The sequence below is a fragment of the Vicugna pacos genome, chromosome 35 (assembly GCF_048564905.1).
Source record: "Vicugna pacos chromosome 35, VicPac4, whole genome shotgun sequence".
Taxonomy (NCBI): domain Eukaryota; kingdom Metazoa; phylum Chordata; class Mammalia; order Artiodactyla; family Camelidae; genus Vicugna; species Vicugna pacos.
The window spans coordinates 16,668,073-16,676,028 of record NC_133021.1 but is presented as its reverse complement, the minus strand read 5'-3'; the positions used below and the strand labels follow the sequence as shown (position 1 = coordinate 16,676,028).

At 37.6% G+C, this 7,956-nt stretch overlaps 1 protein-coding gene across 2 annotated transcripts in view; it reads right to left on the bottom strand.

Moving 5' to 3' along the window:
- Positions 1-2,538: 2,538 nt before the first annotated feature.
- KIF5B (kinesin family member 5B) overlaps positions 2,539-7,956 on the bottom strand; it is a 38,994-nt gene continuing 33,576 nt past the window's right edge. Inside the window, exon 26 of one of the 2 annotated variants that reach the window (XM_072955305.1) lies at positions 2,539-5,012. The gene's annotated coding sequence lies outside the window, so the exon portion shown is untranslated. The other variant, XM_072955306.1, reaches the window with a different exon arrangement.

Sequence of the window (7,956 nt, the reverse complement as noted above, 5' to 3'; positions counted from 1 at the left end):
CAACACCCCTCCACAATTCTGCCCTGGGGCCGTGTTAGCTCTCCTGACCTGTCCCAGTAGTCTGAAGACACCCGCACGTCCAGCCCTCCTTCAGGATGTCCCGCGGCCGCTGCTAAGCTAATGAGCTGGGCGCGCCGGAAGCGGCCAGCGCGCAGGGGGCTCCGGTAGGACACACTTCCCCGCGCTGCGGGAGATAATCCTTAGGATTTTGTTTCCAACAGTTAGGTCCCACCCTAGCACAGCACACTATATTCAATAGCCTATAATAACCAATAATGAAAAAGAGTAACTGAATCACTCTGCTAACAGGGCACTGTAAATCAACGACACTTCAATTATAAAACCTTTCTTCATTTCCATTAAACTTCTCCAGGAAAAAATGGTTTGGAGGCTTATAGAACACAATTAGAAGATAACCCGGTAATAATAATAAAACAAGTAACTGGTCGTCACGGGAAGATAGAAGGCAGGCAACTCATTTTGAAACCTGCAAATAAAAGGAAGAACCAGTCACTTATCCTGTCCTTCCCATACAGAGTAAACACCACTGAGTGACCACACAGACGAAGGCGTGGTTCTCCGACAAACAGAATAATCGAATTAGAACACTGCCTGCCTGTCTGTAACCCCTAATAAATTGATGGACCTAAGCACTGATCGTCAGCGGTGGCTTTTATTACCTGGTGAGAGACGACCAGACACTGGTGCCTCTTGGTGGGGGAAATTCACCACCATCCTGAGGCAGCTTGCCCCTCTGCCAAAACAGAACAAAAACCTGCATCTGATCAAGTCTGTGGACCCCAAACAAACTTACAAAGGATTATGTTAAATGTCACCAAAGGGATGCAATCAGCAAAACATAGGAAACTCTGTAGGTCCAACAACCCACCTTCTTCATAATTACAGGGAAAAACTGACTGAGAAAGACAAAGGAGGTTCTATTGCAACATATGGTTTTCAGTCAGGTTTTGTTTCAAATTACTTAATAAAATGGAAATGTTGTGTACAAAATTTGGGGGGGTGTAATAATGGTATTTGATGTGTTTTAAGAAGTACGTATTTAAAAATACACACTGAAATAGGAACAGAAGCATCCGCTGTCTGGGACTGCTGCAGAAGGAGCAGGGCGGGCGGAGGCCGAACTCAGGGTGAGGGGATGTCAGCGAGCCTCAAGGTGGTGACCGAGGAAACCAAGGGGCAGTTTCTCAGACCTTCACTGTTTACTCCATCTGCTTGTATATATGATTAAAAATGCTTTCACAACATTGTAAACTGACTGTACTTCAATAAAAAAAAATTTTTTAATGCATTTATGTATTCCCTCCTCTTCACTCTTTTGGATGCTCAATATAGCTAATTATCAGAGAAATACAAATCAAAAGTACAATGAGGTATCACCTTACACCAGTCAGAATGGCCATCATTTGAGAGTCTGCAAATGATAAATGCTGGAGAGGGTGTGGAGAACAGGGAACCCTCCTACACTGTTGGTGGGAATGCAGTTTGGTGCAGTCACTACAAAGGACAGTATAGAGATTCCTTAAAAAACTAAAAATAGACTTACCATATGATCCATCAATCCCACTCCTAGGAATATATCCAGAGGGAAGCTTAATTCAAAAGGATACATGCACCCCAATGTTCATAGCAGCCCTATTTACAATAGCCAAGACATGGAGACAACCTAAATGTCCATCGACAGATGACTTGATAAAGGAGTTGTGGCATATTTATATAATGGAATACTGCTCAGCCATAAAAAAGAATAAAATAAAGTCATTTGCAGCAACATGGATGGACCTGGAGATGATCATGTTAAGTGAAGTAAGTCAGAAAGAGAAAGACAAATACCATATATCACTCATATGTGGAATCTATAAAAAAAAAAAAGACAAACTTATTTGGGGGAGCAATAAATTGGGAGTTTGAGATTTGCAGATACTAACTACTGTATATAAAATAGATAAACAAGTTTATACTGTACAGCACAGGGAACTGTATTTAATATTCTGTAGTACCTTATGGTGAAAAAGAATATGAAAATGAATATATGTATGTTCGTGTATGACTGAAGCATTGTGCTGTACACCAGAAATTGACACAATGTTGTAAACTGAGTACACTTCAATTAAAAATATGTATATATACACATGATTAAAAAAATGCTTTTACGTATGATTAAAAAGCCAATCATTGCTAGAATTTAGGAAGAGATTTTTAGTTTTCTCCAGCTAGACCTGCATGACCACTGAGGAAGAATCGAAAAACAAGCCTGAACACTTCTTGTACAGATTAATAAAACAATCAGACTCAGATGAACAGAACCATTAGACTAAAGTGAAATTATGTGAGACTGGTAACTCATATCTGACTCTTAACCCTACATATGTCATACTTGATGTCCAAAGAGTATGCAATACACGAGGAAACAAAATATACATGAACATGACATACTAGTCACTATTCTGTCAAGACAGAAGGCCGAGTCATAGACTCAACCTAACACTTCACTGAGTAAGTTTTAAGAAAGTCATTACATTTCAAAAAAAATTTCCTCTTTATTTAAACATAAAACACATTTACAGCATGCAGGTTAACTTAAAATTATATGGTGTCTTCCCAAACCAGTTGTCTGTGAATGTATCTTCAAGCACTGAAAAGAAACCAACATATATTCCACAGGCAGACTCAGACCCTTTCCTATCACCTCATGTCAAATTGAGAGTTATGCACAGTAGTTTTCTTAAATTAGGCAAATAATTTAATTGATCACCATGAATAAATATTACTTTTATTTCACTGAGTTTCTCTTCTGAACCATTTATCCATACCATTTAGAGGAACATTAATATATTCAGTCAAAAAAAAAAAAAAAAAAGACACTGCAAACTGAAGTAAGTGTCAACGTTCCAGATGATCAGAAAATTTCATTTATAAGAGTAAATGCTGTGTTTAATGACCTACCATAGCAAAAGTAGTTTAAGGAAAACAAATTTATGGAATTCTTTGTACATTTTGTGAAAGCTTGAAATTATAAATAGAAAAGAACCATTGAGATATTTAAAAAACCCTAACACTGTGTATTCTGAGCCACATGCTTGTTACAATCTGCAGTTACACAGCACCGATACCCGTGGTAAATCTCAGAAGAATGAAACTGTCACATTCAGACGAGAAAACATTCCTGATTCATTTAAGGGTATTGCCAAAGAAGCAAGCTTTCATTTGAAATCAAAATATAAATATCTGTGTGAATGCAGCCAAATACTTCTCCATTTAGAAAACTATCATCAGAAACAGGCGGTAGCACTTGTTTTAGTTAATTGCGTTATTCCAATCTTCCTGCACAACGGTTTCAGCTCAATTTCTGGAGTGTTTCTTTTGATCAATCCTAAAAACAGTATGATCATTTTAAAGGTTGCAGACTAACAGCAAGGATTTTTGACTGTTAAAAAAATAAATAAATTCATCTTTTAAATCAAAATTATTATAAAAGTGGAAATTACAATAGTTAAGGAAATAGAAAAATAAGCCAATTATGATCCGAGTCTTCTGACTATGGCTCCAAATTTAATACAAACATCTGTATATAAAACTTTTTCAAAAAAGTTAATTCTGCCACTCAGATCCTAACACAGCACTTTCCAACTTTCTCTGCTGAGTAACTTTAAATCCCTATTCTCTGCAAACTTCTCTGACATGGGTGCAGTTACCCCCCACCCCCCAATTGACGAAACAAATATTGAAATCTTTCCTTATTACTTTCATAGCTTCTAAAATAAACTGTTGACTTAGTTTAATCATCTGAGGAAGAAGTGGCAAAAACAGGTACACTTAATTACAAAATTATGGGCTACCGCCAAGTAAGTAATTTGAGGATTATTAGTGACTTGCAAACAATTTACTATTTCTAGACTAAATAAGAAATAAATCATAGTGTATGACTTAGTGTAGCAGGTTAAAAACACCTCATGGATTTCAGACCAAAATTTACCTACGTATTCATAGATTCACCATGTGTCTGTCCTGTCCTTCCAACATTTTTTCTCAAGTTCCATAGGCTATAAACTTAGACCAACCAATATAGTACCAACAACATAAAACTGTTTAATCCTATAACATCTTAGTTCATTTCACTATATTAAGGTGACAAATTAATATCCATCCAGTCACATCTTAATTAGCAGGCTGATCAGAACGAAGCAGGGTGATCTCACGCCATCAAGCTATGTGGATTACAGCACTGGGAAGAAGAGAAATAAATTTCTTTTCCAAAGTCTTTCTTAAACAAAAGCAAGAAATTTGCTTTTGATTCTGTAAAGTATTTCTATTCAAGATAATTCAGCAACAGGAATTTCATGAGATAATTAAGTAGCCTTGCTCACTTTTAAATGTCTAGTTAGGCAGTTTTGAACTTTTCAGTGCTCAATGGGTAGTTTTCAGAAGCAAACTTCAGAGATGATACAGATAATTTTAACTGTGAAATCATTTCAAGGGATCTGAAAGTACAGTACTGACCTGGTACAATTTGTTGGGATATAGTGTTAAGTGGTAAAATTTAAGACATTTAATCTAAGTGTTCCATTTTCCCCCAAATAAGGAAGATATTATTTTAATAAGAAAAGAAAAACAAGGAGTAGTAGCAGCTAGGTAACTTAAACTGAGATTAAAAAATAAACACACAAAAAACCAAGTACAAAAAGCGCAGTCCTATGTGGTACAGTCAGCTTGGCACAGTGAGGACTAAATTTAAGACATGAAAGACAAACTGTGTAATAAATAGGGCCACAGTTGTAAACTGTCGTTCTCCCTCCTAAGATGCCAAAAGTGCACTCTAGTTGTGTCGGGAAGCAGCAGAGCTTACAAGAAGAGTGGGTAGGAGACAGCTGCACAGGCCAGGTGCCATTTACACACTAAGGAGAAGTTCTATTCTCTAGTTCCCAGGGGTAGAGGCTACAGCCACTGAGTGACTGCGCGATCATATGTCTTCATACGTCAATTACTTTCAACACCTGAAGATAGAAGAGAGCACAGGGAGAAAATATTTTTATTTATATAAAACCTGTATTTGAGATAATCATGAAAAGAATGAAATAAAATGTACCAGTTAGTTTAAAAACATTTAGCCAACAGCTTCGACCACTTTCCCCCACATCAAAAAGATGGCAACACTAAATGATTTGATTTCTTTCCCTTTTATTTGCCTCCTAACAGAGCTGTGTAAGGACAGTGCGATACTGAAAGGAGGTCAGCCCTGCACTTGTGTTTTCTCCCCAAGAGCTAAGTGAGCTATGAATGATGTGTCTTTAAAAAAGAAAAAAAAAGGTAATAAAATAGAAGCCTAGTAGACAGTCTGTGACATTAAGCCAAGGCCCGCTAACTAGCAATGTGACATACATGACAGCTGTGAAAAACAAAAGGGGGTGGGAGGGGTCAGCAAGAGGCCCATGTGGTCGGGAAAGTGACAGTAAAATAAACCACCCCAGCAGCCGCTACCTGGAGGCATCCGTGTTCAGTGGCCCCTGACCTGCGCGTGTGGAGAACCCCAGCCTGCCCAAAGCATTGTGCAAGGTCCAAGAGCCAGCCATGCAGAACTGGGCACTAAAAGTATCAGTGCTATAAACACATTGCCATCTCTCCCCAAAATAAACCCAGTGTTTTGAAATGTTTTTCTTAATAATTAAAAAATAATTTAATAATCTCTACAAGGCATTTTTACCTTTCTAACAGTGTATCACTTAGAAAGATCATACACCCTGCAAGGATGGCTTATGACTGATGCAAGACTTCAGAAAGGAACAACCACCGCCCTTTGGCCCAGCAGGGAAATACAGCTGGCCGCGATTAGCTGGTCACAGCTGCTTCCGGGCCTGGGCGCCCAGCCCGGCTAGGCTAGCTGGCTCCCTCGTGTGCTGAGCTGCCGTCACTGCACTGGGGTCGGCTTCCCCGTTCAAGCTAAAACCTAGTGACGGTCTGCAAATGAGACAGTCCGAGCCCACGTGTGCACTTCAATGTGAGGACAGTGTCCAAAAAGGACAAACTTTTACCTCTGTCTATATTTACGCTTCGAAAATCCTCTTGCCCACCTCCACTTCCAGGAAAAGCGGCCTGTATCTACTCCACACCCACCCTGTACTATGCACATCTTAACTTGTATGATTCTCAAGAGTGACTTTCCTTTCATTAATAAAGGGGCTCAACAAGTCATTAATCCAAAGGGGGAAAAACAGAGGCCCTCTCTTAACTGGCAGGAAAACTACCTATTGTCGTGTCTGCTGATGTGATACACTTTATCCACTATGTAGTCTTGTAAAAATGTTTACACTGAATCCAATAAATGCTTTCAATAAGCAGGCAATAGAGGAACAAGGCAACTACACACAGAGACAACCACACATGCCCTGAGGCGGCTGCGTTCAAGGTAACCGGCCTAGTCTAGGCAGCAAGTCAGTGTCATTTAAAAAAGGGGGGGGGGGGGGGCGGCGGCGTCTGTTATTCTAGATTAGAAGAGACTTAAGGGGAATAACCTGATGTAAACAGTGGTCTTGGATTATTCCCTGGTTTAGACAAACCAGCTTAAAAAATTTAAAAGCAAATAAACAACTAGAGAAATCTGAATATGGATTGGTATTCTATAGTATTAAAAATGTTTTGTCAGGTGTGATGTTATTGTGGCCACAGAAAAATGTTTTGTTTTAGAGATATATTAAATAGATCATGAATCCATAATTATTTTTTCCGTTAAGAATTTTAAAAGTCAAAATGAGAAAGAAATTAACTGTTAAAAGGTAACTTTTTCGAGTTCATAAAAGTAGAAAAATCAGGATTCAAACTTAGATGGGACTTTGATGTTCATACTCGCTTCACTGTTATCACTCTCTCCTAAATCCTCTATTGTATGAACAAAAAAAAAGCACATTAAAGTTTTGGAAATGTGACTCCTCCAGAATATTGTTGAATTTTCTGCTTTTATAAAATTGAGAGCCAACATTATGCAAAATGTCAAAATAAAAACAAGAAAGATTAAAATAAAGTAACTTTAGTATTTGTCAGTAACAAAAACAGTTAACTATCCTACAATTATCTAGTTTCCAAACCCCCCACACATCTGGTACTTCCTGAAGAATTAAATCTGAGTTCCTGCCATCTAATAAAACAGTAGGAATATTAGGCAGCTACAATCAATCATGTTGTAGAAGAAAATGTTCAGAATATATTGCCAAAATAAAAAAGCAAGATACAAAGTAGCATATTTATTAGAACAGCTAGTATGCTAGTACTATATTATTAGAGTATTTATCAACAGTTTAAACTTTTTAATTAAAAGTTTAAATGTGTAAAGAAAGCTCCAGAAAGATGTACACAACATATTGGGCAGTATTGCTGGATGGTGTTTATCCTCCACCTTGTGTTAATGCTTTATCTCCCCACAGAAAACAGATATCAATTACTTGTGTTTAGAAACAAACAAGAAAGAAGTCATAAATCAGAAAAATACTCACAACAGGTAAATGGGAAAGGACATAGAAATAACTTGTAAAAAATATAGAGATGGGCCAATAAATATATGAAAAAATTCAGATTCATTAATAAATCAATGAGATGCTGATTCTGGCCTACTAAATTAGGATCTTCACAACTATTAATACCCAAGACCGGCAAACATGCAACAAAATGGACAGTGTCCTTGGCTAAGATACAATTTGGTGCAGTCTTTCTGGAGAGCAGTGTTAGTGTGTGTCAAGAGCCTTAAAAATGTTCACACTTTGTCATTCCACTTCTGGGAATCTTCTGGAAATAATCTAAAAGTGAGGAGGTATAAAAAAGATGTTTCATACTTCAAATTTCATACATGGAAATTTCAATCTTGGAAAATTTCAAGCATAGGAAAATTAACATAATTAAATGTCCAGTAAAAGAGAAGAGTTATAAACCACGGTATATCCACTAGACAGA